Genomic DNA, 17559 nt, shown 5'->3' with positions numbered 1-17559 from the left:
CCTATCCAGAAAAAGGGGCTGGCAGCTCCTCCCTTTCAATGCTGTTGTGAGGATTACAGATAACAGACCTTCAGTATGTGGCACATTCTGTGCCTCAGCCAGTTGTCAACTATCATCACATTTTAACTTCACTGAGTCTGTGGTTCAAATCATAATCTACCCTTAACAAAAATCTAAGTCAATGTTTGCTTAGTCAGCACAAACATTCACATGACTCTGCATATAGTTTAGGTCACAGAGTAAATCATGGAAGAAAAATTTACTAACCACACTAAAGATCCATGACACTGACTTTATTGCCAATTTCTATAACCCATCCCTGGAAAATATAAAACAATATCCAAGGTTGGAGGACTGAGAACATAGACTCTAAAGGGACCCAACCAACTCAACAGACTCGATTAAAAGATGGAGGTTTTATAAGTCAGAGAAAGTCAAATACCATATGATTTCACCCATATGTGGAATTTAAAAACCAGATGAACACAGGGGAAAGGAGGGGGAAAAAAAGAGAGGGAAGCAAACCATAAGAGACTCTTAACTACAGAGAACAAACTGAAGGCTGATGGAAGAAGGTGGGGGGGGGTGGGCTAAATGGGTGAGGAGTGTTTTTTTGTTAACTTTATTGAGCGAGAGAGAGTGCGTGAGGGAGAGGCAGAGGGAGAGAGAAAATCCCAAGCAGGCTCTGCACTGTCAGCACAGAGCCCAAAGTGGGGCTCGAACTCATGAACCGTGAGATCATGACCTGAGCCAAAATCAAGAGTCTGATGCTTAACTGACTAAACCACCCAGGTACCCCGGGTGATGGGTATTAGGGAAGGCGCTTGTTGTGATGAGCACTTGGTGTTATGCGTAAGTGATGAATCACTAAATTCGACACCATTTCAGGTGTCATATGTATTAGCTAACTAGTATTTAAGTAAAAACTTGGTGGGGGGGAGATGTTTTTGATGAGCAACAGCACAATACAACCCAGTTAATTTGAAATAAATTGGCTGTAGATACTATCCATTTAGAGAAAGACCACAAGAATAAAGGCTTCTAAGAAGGTGCCTAGTTGGAATGGAAAGGATTCTACATGTTCCTCTAAGAAAGAGTTAATCCTTGACCACTCCTCTATCCTCCATCATCCACCCAGTGTATTATTAACACCCTACGGGTCCTTGGGCTCACATTGGGTGGTCGTGGTGAGGTCTAAGAGGTCTTTCAGGAATTTCCCAGATTCAAACACTGAGATAACTTTCCAGACAAGCTAAAAACTCACCGGAGAGAGAGACTCCCACGTTTTATAGGGCACCAAACTGCATCAATGCGTGTATCAACTTTCAAGGCCAGATAAGCGCATCTAGATTATACAATCCTCAGCTTTACTGAGGACCTTTCACTCCAAACTTATTGTTATAGGGACTGGAACAGGGGTGAGGGTGAAGGAAAACACAAGCCGGAAGGATGGTGGTAAGAAAAGACAAACACTGTATCTGAAGTTGTGCTACGGACTTTACATAGTACAAACTACACTAGCAAGGTTTAGTTAATGGATCACACACACACAAAACTGTTACCTTTTTACCATGATGCCTGAGATTTTTAATGAGTCACTTGTTAAATCATTTGGGTGAGTGATGGGAAAAAACATTTTTCTTTAGAAAAATGAATATTATATAAGCAACATTGATTTGCATTACAAATGTTGCCTGCTATTGCAGTAGTTCAAATTATTCAAATCTTCACTGTAATATCCTTGCTGGAGTTTTAAGATACTCCTCAAAATGTAGTGTCAATGAATCTGTCCAGCCTACATTTCTGCTTAAGAGTCATAGTATCATAAAGAAACCAAAGAAAGAGCCCTTCCTCTGAGCCATATGAAGATAGGGATTTTAGTTAACTTTCTGGTTTTTGATACATCTAGAGATGACTGGACCATGTATGATGTCACAAAAGTTTTCATGCTTCTAAAATTTAAATTCTACAAAATCGATAATTTTCATTTTCTTTTTGAGTGGCTTGTCCTCAGCATATTATATTGCTCAATGGCAGCTAACAAAACAAGGACAGTCCCTAAAAATAGATGCTTTTTAGTAAAAAACTGAGAAAAGTTTTAGGTTTCTAGGACTCCCCTTTTAACATAGGCTGCAAACTTCAAAGCTATTTAATCAAACTTCCATAATTCCAAAGCTGAACATTGTTAAGAGATCTTATAATTCCTTCAAACTTGCTGATTTAAAAACAAAAATCCAAGGGGCACCTGGGTGGCTCAGTCAGTTGGGCATCCAACTCTTGATTTTGGCTCAAGTCATGATCCCACGGTTTGTGGGTTAGAGTCCCATATCAGGCTCCATGCTGATACTGCAGAGCTCCATGCGTGATACATATACACGATGTAAATGACAATGTAAATGAGCAGCGATGCATTCATTCTTCAATGAATGTTGCTAAATAGCAGTAAGAGTTATTTTACAGAAGGTAGTTTTCAAAAGTATCAGGCTCCATGCTGATACCTGGGATTCTCTCCCCCCCTCCCTCTCTGCCCCTCCCAGGTGTTCTCTCTCAAAAAAAAAACAAAAAAAAAACAAACAAACAAACCCAAGACATCATAGACATCAACTGTATCAATAGGTCAATGTTATCAACTACACAACACGCAGTATTTAAAACACTTGAATAGTATATTCCATGTGCTTTCATCTTCTGCTTACACCAGTGTCAATATTTATTCAACACTATGTGTTGATACTATGTGAAAAATATTCATGAATTATCTCATTTAGTCCTTATACTATGCAATGAGGTAGGAATTACGATCTTCATTTTACAGATGAATACAAGCTTAGAAGTTAAATAATCCCTCACAGTAGTGTAACTTGTAAGTGGTGAATCAGTCACAAGCTAATAAAATACTTGAAAAATGTCTTACTGCAGAAACAACTGACAGCAAATATTAGAATTACAGGAATCATCCCTTAAAGTTTTCTGAATTGTTCAGAAAAAGGTTCCTGAAACTTCTACAATAATTTGGAAGGAGAAAATAAGATGCTTACAAACTAATAACCAACGAAAACACCAAGAGGTGAATGTCTTCTTTTAATCTTAATGTACACAAATTAAGTGGTAAAAATGTGGTAAAGAATGAAACAAGCAGCAATATATCTTTATAGGTAGGTTGATCACCCTCAAAAGGCCAGACTGCCAAAAGTGATAACCAAATTTTCTGTCTTCCTGATTTTGACATCAGTAAGGATGATTCACAAGAGTACAAACATACACGATGTAAATGGCAACATGAGCAGCGATGCATTCATTCTTCAATGAATGTTGCTAAATAGCAGTAAGAGTTATTTTACAGAAGGTAGTTTTCAAAAGTTCCTAAGAGCTTTCCCTTCACTGTGTTTTAAATTTCTATGTAAACCCATAAGGCACTTGTGTTTATATAGCTGTATAGTAAAAATTAAACAAGATAGATAAAAACATTTGAAATTGTTTTACCTTTAACTCACATCAACTGGCCATATTTGAGAGATTACTGTTATTCCCAAAAAGGTACTTCAACTTGAAACAGAATAAATGATATTGGATAACTGTTGGTAACAAAGACAACAAAACAGAAGCAGCAATGAGGATAGATGAATTAGCCCTTGGAAACAGTTTTTTCCCTAGTACTCTTTGCTCTTATTACACAGTTGCAGAATAAATGAGCCACTCTAATTTTCCACCCTAATATCCCAGAAACTTTACAATGAAAACAGAATCTAAAAGCAGGAACTACTTCAGTTTCATTTCCTTTCACTAAAATCTTGCTTACACTTACGATAATGTCTACAGATAACCCCTGGACCTTCTGTTCTCTTTCTGAATTGCTCGCTCAGGGGACCCTTTGAATTTCTCCACTACTACTGATGCTTTCTCATCAGACTGTAAGTGTTCAAGAGTCTTCCAACCCTCAAATCAGAGCAAAACAAAACTCTTCCCTTCTGTATCCTCCTAGCTTTCCTCCTCCTCACCAAACTTCTTCAAAGGGCCATATCTATTTGCTATCTCTACTTCCTAACCTCCCACTCACTCCTCAAGCCAGCACAATCTGGCTTCCATCCTACCACTCCACTGAAACGGCTCTTGCAAGAGGTACTTTACTTGAGCTCAAAAGACTGGAAATGTTGTGCAGGCACAGGCCTCCGTTGTTGACCACTGCATCCTCAGGGCCTGCCGCATGGGAGGAACTGAATACACGGTTATTGTTCTTGCTGGGGCATGTATTCCACTGACCACTCTCGAACTGTTTGCCCCTCCACCTCCCACTAGATTTCTATAACCCTAGCTATGATGTTCCACCAAGTCAGTTAGGAAACATCTAAGTCAGTCAAGGTAAGTAAGCGTGATCGGAGAAAGGCGGGCCTGAAACGTAGCACATGCAAAAGAAAACAAATCCAATCCTTTGTGCTGAACCTGTCTGAAAAAAAAAAAGCTGAAAGGGGGAGCACTTACACAAGCTAAGCGAAACAAAACAGCTAAAGTACAAAAATTTGTTCACGGTTTTTAACAGACCAGCTAGTGTGACTATCTGCTCTGACTTGAAGAGTTTCTTACCGTAAGTGGAGGCATCAGCCAGGATCTCCAGAGTGTGACGTGACTCTGGATGGCCCAACTAACTTCCCCTGCTCTTATTCTCCACTCCTAGCAACTTTCTTTAGTACTTCATGTAAAATTTCCTGCAGATTTGCAATCAGCTGACATGAAGAGCTGACATGTTTTGAAAGAAATTTCTTGCTATAAAGCTTTAGATTTAAATTCCGGTCAAGACTGATGAATTAAACCAAGATCCCATGGTATTCTGAAAACAAAAGAGCCCCATGAAACCTACTTTGTGGATTTCCAAAACGAAAGACCCCTAGTCTGTAACTAAAATATGTATATCTCGGCAGGCTTTTGGCAGCTGCCCTTCCTGACAGTGTTACTATGTTATAAATGCCTACCATGAGAACTCACCTTTTAGAGAGAAAAAGCATCTAGTAAAAGGTCTAAAGCTGCAACCAAATGCAGTTAGAATTCAATTATCTGAGCTAATGAGAAAGGATGCAGACAGCATCCTAGATAATCTATAACTCACAAATTTGGCCTTAAAATATGACCTATGTAACAGCACATTTACCTTACAAATTGTCTTTGCTAAGTGCTATTTGTTCCTTTAAATTTTCCTCTGACCACCTATCAATTGAGAAGATAACCTAGAAATGTGTGAGGCAACAGAAGGAAATCAGACAATGAACCAGGCTTAAAAATAGTCATATCATCCACAGATAACATAATGACACTCTTGGGGGGAATTATTATAAAACAGAAGCTTTATATATGTAAAAAAACAAATATAAACACATTCCAAAACAGTGCTCAAGAGTGTACATGTGTGTAATATACACAGGTAATGCCACAAGTAGGTCTACCCGTACTGATAACCTTCATGGAAACTATGGAAGGAATTCCCATAGCAAACAAATTCTAGGTAGTTGACCTTTTAATGGTGTTGTTTCTTGGTTTAAAGTTTTACTTTCTCATGTAAGGTAGAAAGGCTAAAGGGTAAAAATTAAAAAAAAAAAAAAGGTAACATTTATTATTTGCAATCTACCTTTTGGTTAGAAATGATTTGAGAATAAGCCTGTCCTATAAAGCAGAATTTTAAACTTTCCCTCACATAACCCACAAAAGCAATACATTTTGCATGATGACCCAACACATACACATTAAGGGAAAAAAAACCAAAAACAAAAACAAACTTCACCAAACAGTACTTCCCCTTACTCTCTGGGTACTCTTGGTATTTTTAGTTCTATTCCATTTTATCGTAAAAGCTGGTCACGATTCCCTAACTTGATTTTACAAACCTAAATTTATAAACCAGAAATAGGTCATAACTTTAAGTACAAACAAAAAAACCCAAAACGGACACTGAAGAGTTTAGAGAGAATGACCAAAACCAACAATTTCCCCTAAATACTATTAGTACCACTGGGGTTAGGAAAAGCTAAGTCCTTCCATACAGACGTTATGAACGATGTCAAGTAATAAAAAAAAAATTTGAAATCTGAAATTTTTTTTTTTATCATTGGACCATGTAAGCAGCACAATTTAAGGTGACTTAAAACTTCAGTAGTATTTCTATTCTGCATATTTAAGACGTCAATTCTCCTCTGATGAGTTTGATAGAAATAACCCATTTTACATTATTTGAATGAACCACATAATTTGATAAAATGAAAGTGTTCCTTTCCTCTTCGCAGAATTTTGCATTAAATAAAAAAAATACTATTTTTCAAATTCATAATACCCTCAATCTAGGAAGCAAGCCACTTTAAGGATAAAATTAAAGACACTATTGGTCAGTGTACATGTTGGTTTATATTCCAGGCAACTCTACAATACACCACAAATTTTAATGCACATTTTTTGGACTAAATTTCATCCACGAGAATGTATCCTACAGAAGCATTCATGTAAGTACACAAAGATCATTCCATACAAATGTTAATTCCTGCATTAAGAAGCAACTGAAAATAACAAATATTTATCAATGAGGAATAGGGTAAATAAAAAGTATAGCCATAAAAAAAAAGATAAGGCTACATTACTAATAGGAAAAGGTGTCTAAAACACGTTTTTAAGTGAAAAAAGTTTCTGAAAGGCATTTTCTCTGGATTTCCCTCTTGCCTATGATATCCTTTCTCCTCCAACAGATCTGCCTTCTGCTTGCCTCTTAAATTTCAGCGTTTCCCATATTTCCTTATCCCAGAGAGAGATCTCATCCAATTTTTTTTTTTTTTTAATGTATGTTCATAATGCTGAAACCCCTATCTATAGGCTGCACAACCTCTGGATCTATGTACCCAAATGCCTTTCTGAATATCTTTATTTGACTGTACCAAAGATATCTCATATTCTCCAACTCCAAAACTGAAATCAACCTGTATTTAAAGAACAGAAACTACTTGTTCCTATACAACGTTCTGAATTCTAAGTCCAGAAATCTGAGTGATAGCCCTGACTGCTCCCTACTCTGCCATTCCCCCTCCCACAAATTAAATCTTCGATATATTTGTTTTAACATCCCGTGACCTATAGGGTCTCATTTCAGGTTCTCATTATTTTTGGCCAAGACTACTACAGTCCACTTGATATTCCTATCTTATCCATGGCTAAGATACTATCTCTTTACTCCATCTAGACAAAACTACCCCCCTGGTTCCTCCACTCGCCCTATGTCACAAGTCATTTCTTCTAATTTCCTGTTCTTACCTGTTTAGAGAACTCATTTACTACACCTTCAAAACCCATTCAGGCATGAAGTTTCCTGTGAAGTGAGATCACCAATACTTATCAAGTTATGATGTCATAGGTACTATGAGAGGTGCTATTCATACACTAATTTAACCTCAACCATCCATTTTACACAGGAGAAAACAGGCTCAGAGAGGTCAAATAATCTGCTCAAGGTTTCAAAGTATGGAAAGTAGGACTCTAACATTAAAGCCAGTGTTTCATTAGGTTAGGCTGCCTTTCTGAATCAATTAATCCCTCTTTAGATCTATCTCTTTTATTACATTCAACAAAGTAAATCAAAATTTTTTCCCCATGTTTTTCTCCTCTAGCAGCCTATTAACCAATGTTTCTCAATCTTAGCTTTGTATTAAGTTTTCCTTTTTTTTAATAGAACAGGTGGATCTAAAGACCTGTATTTTTAAAAGTTTCAAAAATGATGCTGATTGTTAGCAAAGGTTGAGAACCAGTGAATTAAATTACCAAAGGGTAAGAATGTTGCCGGACTTTATAACTTTTGGGGTGATATAAACGTCTGCAAACTTCACTAAACTGATACAGGTAAAGCAATGAAATTTGTACTTTTTCTCATAAAAAGCCTTCCGTAACTTACAATGGTTTGAGTGTACAAACATTTCTTAAAGTTCTGCCATACACATTTACCTGAGAGTATCACAAAGAAATGTCACCCTCAAGATTTAAAAAACAAAGAGTTAAACAAAAAAACGTTCTCAACATAAAATTTTCAATACTTAAAAATGACACTTGGAAAATTTCCTTAAAGGATCAAATTTAAGTTACTGCAATAATCCTTGAAACAGATATTAACATATAACATAAATGTAACAGAATTCTTGGAAAAAATAAAATCCTGTCTGAATAATCAGTTTCAGTTGCAGGTGAATGTTAAATTAATATGTAAACAGCAACAATAACCTTTTCTCTACTTCCAGAAACCAAGGTCACTGGCATCTGATTAAAATCTGTACCTTTTATTTAGGTGTAACACTTGGCACTTGTTTCAAGTAAACTTCTGAACCCTAAGGAGACAGAAACCTAGCACCTGCTGGCTCATTAGGATATAGAGGAAGGAGTCTGAAATATGAAAGAAGAAATGATAACCACAGGTAAAAAGTAATGAATATTCATTCATTTGGGCTCCTGATAATAGAAGATTTGAATTTGATACTTGAAACTCTTGGTATGATTTTTAAGAAATAAATATGCCATTAAAAATATTTGGCATAAAAAGTTAACTTAATGTAGGTTTATTACTCTATAAATGGCTACTAAAAACAAAGGCCTTAAGAAATGAACGCTTCAGATTTTGAGTGTCACTGTAGCAGAAGTGTTTGTTTTACCTACAAATTCTTGAGCTCAACATTTCTGCATCCAAACAATTCTTCATTTTGCCTCTTTAAACAACTGATCTCATTAAGATATATGCAAATATTAAAGATCTTATTCCTAGAAGTCTTGCTTTGAAAAGTATCATTTAGGGGCACCTGGGTGGCTCAGTCCTATGAGCGACTGCCTTCAGCTCAGGTCATAACCTACCTCAAGGTTCACGAGTTTGAGTCCCACAATGGGCTCACTGTGCTGTCAGCCTGTCAGCGCAGAGCCTGCTTCAGATCCTCTGTCCCCCTCCCACTTGTGTTCTCTCAAAAACAAACATTAAAAAAAAAAAAGTATCATTTAAAGTTAGTATTGAAAGAATAAGATGTGAATTGGGAATGATGTCCTCTATTACCTAAACATGCAATTATTAAATTTAACATAAAAATTCAATGTTAGCAACATAGGATTTTCACATGTTGTTAAACTTGTCAGGTATTTACTTCTCATGTTTTTGCTTCTCATGTAAAATGGGGTCTCCACTTCTATCCTATTTTCTATTTAGGAAATTGGAAGCTCTTGCTACTTGTAAATCATCATATCATAGGCAAACCAGAGCATCTGACCGACCATTTCCTTTCCAATTCTTAGGTCTCTGTTTTTCCTTATTGACTGTGCTTGCTTAATACCTCTAATACCAAATCCAATAGTAGTGGTGATAGCAGGCATTAGTATTCCCCCTAAATTAAGATACTGATCTTTGGTTTGAGGTTACATACATTTTGTCGTATTACAGAATTATCCAATTCTTAAGCTGCTTTGTTAAAAAATTTTTTAAAAAGGAGTTTCCAAATGCCTTTTCAGTATTTATGGAGAAGTACATAATTTTTCCTTAGATCTATTAAGGTAACAAAAATACCAGTATTCATTCATAATTGTTTTCAGGCTGTTCAATAGTCAGAGAAGCCCGGTTTGTTTTCTGCTACAGGAAAAGGTATGTTTCAAAGTAATCAAATAAGCATTGTTAGATTATGTGCTCGATTACACACGTCAAACAAATATTTAACTTATTTAATCCAATTTACTCCTTACTTTCACTTTTACAAGTAGGCCTCAAAACAAACTGAAATTTTCTCGTAAGTATGAAACATTCAAATTAGTAGTATAAGTCCTTTCAGGTTTCATCTAGGCTCTTTTCTTATTCAACTCCTCCTCAAGCAATCTCATCCACCTAAGGCTTTAATTTCCATATCCTAGGACTCCTACTTTATTCCTACAGCCCAGCCCTCAAACTTGAGCTCCAGACCAGCCAGGCCAACTCTCTACAAGTTCTCTCCTCTTGAATTCCTCAACTCAAACTAAGCTTAACAAGAGAACTCAAGCTTTTCTTTCTCAAACCTGGTCCTCTTCCAGGGCTCTGTAACTTAGTAACTAAGTGGGTGCAGGGGCCATCCCCTAAGTAGGAAACGTAAGAGCCGCCCTTGACAAAGCTCCTCACCCTCACCCTCCTCTACCTTCTAAAGAAGGACTTTTATCTCCTAAATCCCTCAATTCTAGAATATCTATCTGTACCTCCTTTCAGCTCCCCAGACACCCTTCTGGTTCTGGTCTAAAAGCTGCCATCATCATTTAAATGCTCTCTCCCTGACTGGTATTCAATCATGCCCAACCCAAGAAATCTCTTTAAAAGTCAATCTGATCACATGGATCTCCTACTTGTGATAAAGATTTTTTAAAAGTATGTATTATTTATTTTGGAGTGCCTGGGTGGCTCAGTAGGTTAAGTATCAGACTCTCGGTTTCAGCTCAGGTTATGATCTCACAGTTTCATGGGTTCAAGCCCCACATTGGGCTGCGCTGGCAGCTTGGAGACTGCTTAGGTCTCTCAAATAAATAAATAAACTTAAAAAAGTATATTTATTTTGGGAAAGAGCACAAGCATGCACATGAGAGCCTGAGTAGGGGGAGGGTGGGGGAGAGAATCCCAAGCAGGCTCTGCAGCCCCAGCATGGAGTCTGAAACAAGGCTCGAACTCAAACTGTATCATGACCTGGGCAAAATCAAGAGTTAGTTGTTTAACCTTCTGAGCCACCCAAGCACCCTGTGATAAAGATTAAAAAAAAAACAAAACTTTAATAAAGTCTATATAAGCCATTCCCATCTTTCCAGTCACCACCTTCTCCTCCCTTCCCCTATCGTTTCTAATGCTCCACACCAGGCCTTCTTTCAGTTTTTGAAAGGCAGATAACATTCTTTTATGCCACAGGGCCTTTGCACCTGTGGTACCATTGCCTAAAACATTCCCACACATCCTTCAATTCTTAGAAGATTTACCTGAGGCATTGATCCCTCATCTAACACCTTTCCCCAAGTCCTCCTACATGTATTTCTTTCAGAGCATAAGAACTGCAGTATAGTTTGTAATAAAACACAATTTTAAAGATGACTGTGCAAAATGTACCCCATGAAAAACACACTGACAACCTGAAATGTATGATTTTTAAAAACCCATTTGCTGCTTTCCAGAATAGTGAAGTTAATCTTATAGTTCTTTTCAATAGATAAAAATAAGTCAGTGTCATGCTCCTGAGCAGCACTGTCCAACTAAAATATAGTATGAGCCACATAATTATTTTTCCAGTAGCCTATTAAAAAAAGCATATGAAATTAATTATAAGATACTTTGCTTAACCCAAAGCGCCCAAAATATTATTTTAACGTGTAATCAGTCCGAACTATGTATCTTAACATTAGTTTTGAGATCTGGTTTTTTGTTTTGTTTTGTTTTTTACACTTAGAGTACATCTACTTTGGACTAGTTTCATTAAAAGTGCCACATGTAGCCAGTGGTTACTATACTGAACATAGTTCCAGAATATCGTATTTCTTTCACTTAAATAGCTAAGAGAATCAGTTATTTTAAGAAGAGCACATTATTAAGCAATTTTAATCTCATATCAAACAAGGACACATCTCCCATTTAAACACTTCAAAAAATGTTTAAATTATGCAAATATTCCATACTGCTGAAAAGCCTAAATCCAAAATAAAAATCTAGGTAAACACTTTAAAAACTGCATATTTACTGATCATTTGAGGAGATTAAAGGAAGACAGGTACCCTCAGCCACTGCTTGAAGGACTGATTTTATTACAACCTCTTGAAAAGCAATTGGTTTCCCTTTGATTTAGTAACTACACTTCTAGGACTCAATCCTATGGAAATAACCCAAAACAAAGTCCAAGATTACAAACCTGTTCACCAAGATACAATAGGATTCATACATACATGTGTGTAGGACACTCGAACTCACGGGGGGGGGGGGGGGGGGGAACAATGTAATCCAAAATGTTTAGTTATCTCTTTGTGGTGTGATGACTAATATTTTAATACATATTATTCCTTTTAACATGTTTACTGAGTGCTGCTCTGTGCCAGGCATTAATAACAGATGGGTCCCTGCCATGGAGGGGCATACCAGTTTTCTTGACACTTTTCTACAGTTTCCAAATATTCTACAATATTCTATAATAAACATTTTCCTTTCGTAACTTTAATAACCAGAAAAATATAATATGGAGTGGATGCTGATTTGGGCAAATCAGCTGTAAAGGGACATCGAGCCACCTGGAGAAGAATTTGAATATAGCCTCGTATAGTGGCTTAGATGAAAATTTTCTGAAATGGTAAGGGAAGTTTAATTAATGCAAAACAACCTACAAAGTAGTTTGTGCAATAAGACTCTGTTTTGGTATAAAGTGCATGTTTATATATGTAAAAAATAGGTGGAAAGATATGCATTAAATTGTTAACAGTGGGGATTTCTGAGTAGTAGGAGTGGTTTTTTTTTTTTTTTTTTTTTGCTTGCCAATTTTCTACAATGCCCCTGTAACAAAAGACTACTTTAAAAAATTAAATAGATACATACCCACTACTTACTGAGCATTTACGACATACAAAACTGTGCTAGATTCTATAAGGGGTAGAAGTGAGTAAAAGGAGTCGCAATCTTAAAGAAAATTACAGTTAATTAGGGGGAACATAAACAAAATGCAAGCCAGAATATAAACAGCAAAGTAAAATGTAGTTATAAGGAATCTAAGAAAAGATCTTACCTGATTGGGAAGAGGAAGAAAGAAGGGTGAAAACAAGAAAAAGCTTTATGGAGACAGAATTTGAAATGAAAGGGTTTTAACTGATCCGATCCAAGTAACAGTGGGCACTAAAAATAAAGTATGGGGCAAGTATCAAAGAACAGGAAGTCACATAATAGAGTTTGGTTAGAATGTAGGATATATGAAGGAAGTAGGCAGTATGCTGGAAAAGTAGGCTGTGGAGGGCCTTGAATTTTCAGAAGGGAGTATCTCTAGAAGTATTTTTGAATTTAGCAATGGTGAAATTACTATAGGTTCCAATTCCAGAGACTGACTGTATCACTGTAACCACCTCCTAATGGAATCTTCCTGCTTCCACTCCTGAACTCCTATAGTCTATTTTCTGTACAGCAGCCAGCCAGATCCTCCCCCCCAACCCCAGCCAGATCCTTTTAAAACATAGATTATGTCACATCTCTACTCATAAGCCCTGCAGTGGCTTCCCATCTCACACAGTAAAAAGCCAAAGTCATTAGAATTTCTACAAAGCCCTGCAACACTGCTCTCTCACCCTCTAACTCTCTGATCACATACACTACTATTCCCCTTGCAATTCTTTGAATATTCCAGGCATACTTCTGCTTCTACCACTCTTCCCCTTATTCTCCTCACCTCCTTCAGGTCTTAAGATTTCTCTGACCCTATCCTATATAAAACAGCAAGCTCCAACAACCTCTCCCTCCTAGCTCTAAGTCAAAAAGTCTGAACTCCCGTATCCCTCCAAATGGACGTTTTTCTCTAGGATACCTATCTGCCATTTTTTTTTTTAATCCCCCTACATCTACACAAACGTGTGTACACACACGCACACACGCACAGTTCAGTGAGGGTTGTTTTTCTTAGTTGTTGATTTTAGTATCCTTAGCACCTAGAACAGGGCTTCACATGTTGCCATAAGAATGAAATGAAGAGAATATCATGGTGTTAGGTATTTAGTTGAAATGGTTTATGGCATATTTTAAGTATTTACATAAATGGAACCTACACTGTATTCTAGTTTACCAGTTTATTTTCCCCTGAGAACTATTCACCAAAACAGTGCTTATGAGTTTTGAGCATACAGCTGAGCTTTAATTTATTAGCAATTTATCTCTGCAAGGTTTATTGAAGTATTATTTGAAATAAGGATGGTGGTGGTTGAAGAAGAAAGAGTATAAACCTATGTTCCTTTTTTCATTTCTTCCGAACTAATGAGCAATGGCTCCCCACCTCTGCTTCCTCCCCAGTGTATAGTTTCTGACTTTTTCCTTTTCCTAGGGAAGGGGTCTAATCCAGACCTATGAGCCCCCACCCCAGGGTAAGGTCAGCAATAAGACTAGGAGTGTGATACAGGGCTGTGCAGCTGGTTGGCAGCAAAAAGAGGAGAGCCCAGGCAAGGGAGGTTACTGCAGAAGAAACTCGGGAGGGGAACAATTTCTTGACTTAAATATTTTCAAGTTAGAACTTCCTTATATTTTAAAAGGAAGTCAAAACAAAATAACATTCAACCTAATTCCCTACCTTCATTTTAAATATACAATGCTGAAAGAGTGATACTTTTAAAATGAAAAACCTGACCTTTTATTATGATTTCAAGCATAGTTTAGAAAAAAATATAATGAATGGTCAAGTACCCATTACCTAGCTGTGTTAAATCTTTTACCAAATCTGCTTCAGATTTATTTTAAAGGCAGTAAAGCTACGGTTGAAAAACCACAGGCCCTTCCTAGATCCTTTATCCCTCTTCAGTTCTTCAGAGGTAACTTTAATTCTCATTTGGTATTTATCATTCCGATGAATGTTTTTATACTTTTGTTATATATCTCATGATTCCCAAAAAATATGTTGTATACTTTTACATATTTTAAAAACTATATTAAGACTATAGGAGTATGATAAGCAAAACTATCATATCCTGGCTCTGTTACCAGCTGTCTGACCTGAGGTAAGCTGCTTAACATTTGTGCCTGTTTCTTCTCTGAAAAATGGAGATAATACCACCTGAGTTTGTAGGGTTGTTAGGAGAATCAAATGAGTTAATATATTCTGTATAAATCACTAAGTATCTCACTCATAGCAAATAGTGTATATCAGACTTAGCAGTTCTATAAAGTTGCAAAATGACCTGTGATTGTATTATAGACACACTCTGTGAAAAGACTATCAGATATATATCTATATCTATATCACCCATGTAATGCCAGATATTTTTACGAATTGTATAAAAACTATAAATACTTATGAAGCTCAGGCTGGAAAGGTTCACTAGCCTAACCACTAAGAAAAAAAGTCCTTATTTTTTAACTTACAAATTGTAGATAACAGTATAAACATTTAAGTAATTTATGACGGTTTAAAAATACCTACTTAATGGCCTCCTTTTATGAGTTTTGGGGGACAGGGTCAGGAGAGAAGGGGTAATTCCTCAATGAGATGCTATTCCAAGACTTTAGACTCTTAATGGAAGCACTTTAGATTTCACACAAAAATAAAACACTTGGTACTCAAATATCACTTGCTTTCTGAACTTTTAATTGTAAGTAAAATAAGTTAAAAATTTAAATGATACTTTATGATAGGATTTATCTAGATGACAAAATTTTCATAAAGACAGCTGGATTCTGCAAAATTTATCCATGCAATTAAGGACACTGTATCCAATTATGGACACATTTGATATAGGGTTATTTTTATAATCTCTAGGTCAAAATCAGAAAACAGAAAAACAAATGCCCCACATCTTATGTGAATTCTAATTTCTTACAAGAGCTTTCTAAAGGTTGTGAAATATATTAATTGATCAAGTGTAGATATATCTAATTAGTATATAGTGGAATTCGATCTAATGAGCATTTACTAGGTATCATTTACTGGGCTAAAGGTTTTATACAAGATCTTTTAATCTATGTGCAACATCTTCATGCACAAAATTTACAAGACCACAAATACTCTGCATAAACACATACTTCTGCGAAGTTAAAAATGACTACTACAAAAGTCAACAATTAAGCTGGCAAAGCATATAAAATGTAGATAAACTGTGCAAATTATATCAACGGAACAGTGTTGACATATTTGTTTCCCCTAGTTTGGCATATATTTCAACGTTTAAAAGGTTCACTGAGAGTAACAATTAAATGTAAACATTAAGGATGAAACGTCTCCCCCCTCCTATCCCCAAAGGAAAAAAACCCCGAAATCAAAAACCCAATTTGGAGTGGGAGAAATACTCCGTGGAAGCTAGTGAAGAGGAAAGACTAAAGTTCAAAAGTTTTACTTTTCTCCTAGTGAGAACTTTGAAACGGAACCAGTGCTTTTTTGTCTCCCTTCTCATACCCCCACTAAAATATTTACAAGTATAAGTCCTTTCCTCAACCCCAGAAGATTCAGTGAGAAACAAAGCTGTAACTCGCATTAACCAGTAAGAAAAATCTAGCCATTCTCAGTAACTTCCTAATGGAGAAAAGACCCTACTACCGTTCACCCTATAGTCTCGTCCTCTGCCCAAGCAAGACACTGCACCTGCCAAATCGGGAGTTTAAAGAATAATGGTCTAACTTTGCGAACGCGATCTGGGGAGGAAACGCAGATTATTTGAGCAGTGCAAGAAAGGAGCAAAAAAGATCCTTTCAGGAAAGGATTCATGGGCTTTGGGGCTTTCCTCTGCCAGTTGGAGGATTCAAAATCCGCTTGCTTCAGAGACCTTCGGAAGCAGCCACACTCCGGTCGCAGCCGGCCTCGGGCCTGGGAGAAGCAGGCAGTGTTTACACCTGTCACGAGGAAGGGGGAGGGAAAAAGAGGAAGCCCCAGCAAAGCCCCAAACTTCTCGACAGCTCCAGAGAGGGAGCGGCCGGCCGGAGCTGTGGGCAGGTGGAAGCGGAGGCGCAGAGCGACCCGGCAGCGGCCGGAGAGGTGGGAACAGCTCACACTTCCCCGGCCGGTGCCCGGGTTGGCGGGGAGGGATCCTTGAGCTTTGGGCGCCGCCGCCGCCGGCGTCCCCGCACCCGCCGCGGAAGAGGGCAAAGCCCAAGTCCGGAGCCCGCAGGCCCGCAGAGCCGGCACCGTCCCCGTACCCGCAGTTCCCGGCCCCGCGGCAGACAGGTGCTCCCGGCCCGGGCAAGGGTCCGGCCGGTGGGCTGGGCCAGGTCCCCGCACCCTGTTCCCCCCGCACGGCTGGAGAAGCGAAGCGGTGGCGCTTACCTGGCTCGTTCGGGGCGGCCGCGATGGGCATGGCTCAGGGGCCCGGGGAGGAACTGGCTCCCCGGGGAAGGACCGGCTAGTCCGACACGGAGCTGGTGAGAGCGGAAGGCAGACTGCTCACAGCCCCGTCAGCGAAGCAGCGCCATGGACGCCCACCCGGAGTTTCAGCGCTGTCGCGGGACCCCCATCCCATTACCCTCCGCCCTCTTCCGCCGCCGCCGCCGCCTCCACCTCCTCCTCCGCCGAGACCCCCCGCCCACTCCACACACTCTCCCATCATGCAGCGGGGAACCGCTGCTGCCGACACGTCACTTCCGGGCGCAGGTGGCTAGGTCGGGGCCGGGCGCTGTTGGGTGCAGGGAGGTAGGGGGAAGGGGGGGTGGGGGAGGACACTCCAGGGGAATTAGTGTCACAGAACGCTTACCCCTGCGCAGGCGCGGTCACGCTAAGCGCCGGCCGCCATTTTGGGTGAGGGCAAGCTGCCCTTTTCCTTTACTTCCTTGCGAGTCATCGAGCTGTTGCGGGGAAAGACGTCCTCCTGCGTTCCGCCTCCCTCTGAAACAGCGCTCCCGGCGAGGGACAGGTGCTC

At 38.7% G+C, this 17559-nt stretch overlaps 1 protein-coding gene across 5 annotated transcripts in view; it reads right to left on the bottom strand.

Annotated features, from left to right (window-relative positions):
- AFTPH (aftiphilin) overlaps positions 1–17291 on the bottom strand; it is a 66673-nt gene extending 49382 nt beyond the window's left edge. For 2 of the 5 annotated variants that reach the window (XM_045446235.1, XM_045446239.1), the window contains exon 1: positions 16971–17230. The gene's annotated coding sequence lies outside the window, so the exon portion shown is untranslated. Of the gene's footprint in view, positions 1–3483; positions 3576–16970 lie in introns of all 5 variants that reach the window. The other 3 variants (XM_045446238.1, XM_045446236.1, XM_045446237.1) reach the window with 3 other exon arrangements.
- Between the last annotated feature and the right edge of the window lie 268 nt (positions 17292–17559).

This window comes from Leopardus geoffroyi, chromosome A3, assembly GCF_018350155.1.
Source record: "Leopardus geoffroyi isolate Oge1 chromosome A3, O.geoffroyi_Oge1_pat1.0, whole genome shotgun sequence".
NCBI lineage: Eukaryota > Metazoa > Chordata > Mammalia > Carnivora > Felidae > Leopardus > Leopardus geoffroyi.
The sequence above is the reverse complement of the archived record's forward strand: the minus strand, read 5'-3'. Positions and strand labels throughout refer to the sequence as shown.